Source organism: Cyprinodon variegatus, unplaced genomic scaffold (genome assembly GCF_000732505.1).
Source record: "Cyprinodon variegatus isolate N-32 unplaced genomic scaffold, C_variegatus-1.0 Scaffold2110, whole genome shotgun sequence".
Taxonomy (NCBI): Eukaryota; Metazoa; Chordata; class Actinopteri; order Cyprinodontiformes; family Cyprinodontidae; genus Cyprinodon; species Cyprinodon variegatus.
In genome coordinates, this window is record NW_015152563.1 from 41,064 (window position 1) to 43,862 (window position 2,799).

Consider the following 2,799-nt stretch of genomic DNA (forward strand, 5'->3'; position numbering starts at 1 on the left):
TTTTCCTGCTTTGTGTGTCAACGTTCACGGTTGCTAAGCAACAGAGCATACGGAGGTAAAACCCGCCGAAGGGTGGACCTGGTCAAATTTACAGCCAAAACTCTTCCGGTCTCCTTATTTTCAAGGACTTCGAAGGATCCAGTCTAGGTAGACCGCGTCCTTGGAGGACCCGTCCTAGGTTTTCGAACAGAGCTATACTCTCCCTCTGGTGTCACTCTGTGTTGGTTCTTGTCTTTGCTGTCTTCCCATGCTGTTTTCTTCCTACCTAGTCTCTCCCTGGCTCCTCATGATTATTTACCCCTGATGTCTCCATGGTTCTGGTTGGGTTTACATTATTAGTTAGATTTTTGGATTCCTGCCTTTGTTTACTGTTTTTTCCCCATTAAAGTGCAAAAAATCTCCTCAGCCTCTCTGCCTCTGCCTTTGGGTCCTCAAACCACAACCAAACCCTGACAGCTTTCCTCTCTGCACCCCACTTACTCCCCACCAAACACCTCATTACATTTAAAACTCTTTTACACTTATCTACTACTTTTTGAATATGAATTTTCCAAGTTAATTTTTCATCCAACCATAATCCCAAAAACTTAAATTCCTTTACTCTTTCTAATTCATTATTCTATATTTGCAATTTTTAATTTTCAGACACTTTCTTCTTTGTGAAAAATCAAATCTTTGTTTTGTTCAAAGAAATTTTAAATCCCCATTTAAAATGACCAATCTTCTATGATATTAATTGATTCTTGTATCTTTTTAACAATGGAGTTTAATTTTTCCCCCTCTTCTATAATGCTCCATCATCAGCAAGTAAAGAAAACCCCATTCCACTACCCAAGTTGTCAAATATATCATTAATAATAATAGAAAAAAACTAAGGATTATACTTCCCTGTGGTGTACCATTTTCAACAAAAAACGTTTTGATAAATGTTGTCCCGTTCTTACTTGTATAGATCTGTCTCTTAAAAAATATTTTATCCAATAAAACATTGATTGAATTTCCATTTTCTTTTCCAATTTATTTAAAAAAACTTCTTTCCACATCATATCATAATCTTTCTCTATATCAAAGAAAACAGCCACCACACTCCCCTTATTAACTCACCCTTTTCTAATTTCCATAGTGCCTTTACCTTTCTAAATCCACTTTAACATTTTGATAAATATCCCCTCTTTTCAACAAAAGAGCTCAATCTTTCATTAATCATTCTCTCAATTATTTTACATATACTGTATGTGAAGTTAAAGCAATCGGCCTATAACTTGCTGTATTTGAACGCTCTTTACATGGCTTTAAGATTGGAACTTTGATCGCCTTTTTCCATACCTTAGGTGAAAAAAAAAACACTTCTCATACCTTATTATAGAAATCCAGTAAAACCTTTTAGATGCAACACTAAGCTTATTAACAATAATATAAGTAATATTATCTTTTCCTGTAGATTAATCTTTTAATTTCCTTAAAGTATTGTTTAATTCAAATAAAGAAAAAAGGATCATTTAATAAGTCATTACATCCTATATTTTCTTCTAGTAAATCAACATTTTCTTTGTATAAATTCTCCTTTTTTTCTTCTCAATTTAAATTATTACTGCTATGAACTTTAACAAATGTTTTGACCAACATGTTTTCCTTCTCCTCCTCAGTCACAGCAATAACATTTCCATCTTTCAGAACTGGATAACCATATTAATTTCTAATTCCATTCATTCGTTTTATCATACCCCAAACTTTAGAAATTTTTGTTTCCCTACCTACCGAATTACAAAAGCATCCCCAATAAACCTTTTTTAGCATTTTTCACAGTTCTTTTAACAGGAGCTTGTGGCCTTTCTATATTGATTCATGCTTTATTAAATTTATAAATTGCTTTATTATAATAATGCAGGGAGTTTTACAGATTATATGGACACTGCAATGTCGGTAGAACAGAAGAGGAAAAACAGGAGAAAATATTAAAGAAAGAGGAGATAATGATAAAACATTTTCAGTCTGCTTCATCACCTGCATAGAGATGTAAAAACAACAGCACAACCAACAGACATGGTACGAGACATACAATTAAGTAACACCTAGATACTATTGCTGAAGTAAGTAAGAAAAGTACTTCTGGATGGTCGCTGCTCGACCATCCAGAAGTCAAAGAGCAACACCCCGAGCAACCCACTCCAGGGGGCTGTAGATCCGCGTACCTGCACAGACCGAGAAACATCAGAAACCCTTACACTTTCACTGTCGTCAGGTTCATCACCTGAGCTCCGCACCTCCAAACTCGTCTTTCAGTGGTGTTCCGGATCCAAAGTTGACAATCTTCACCTCCAACGTCTTGGTGTTCACTGCGATGTTCTCATCTTTGATGTCCCGCTGCACGATGCCATGCGAATGCACGACCTGCAGCGTCTGGACGACCTGCATGAAGAACCTGAGGGGGCAGAGCAATGATGGGGCATTAACATCGATGCAATCAGCCGGTCTTCCTTGGACAAAATACTTTGAGTCAATTCCACTGCATGATATAGTGAACTGTAAAGCGCTTGACCCACTACATCCTTCCTAGGAACCCGCTTGATGGCGACCGGGAGTCCATCTCATAAAGCACAGAACCAAAGCTGCCGCTGCCGAGAACCGGTCTGTAGTGGTACCAGTTCCAGAAGGCTTCCTCCACTGAGGGACAGAACCACAACACAGTCGGACTAAATCTGAAGGCATTCTCTGGCATTTAAGGACAAATTCAGATACTAACAGCGTATCTGTGTTCAGGAATTAAAGGAATAGTACACCCAAAACATGATTAGCCTT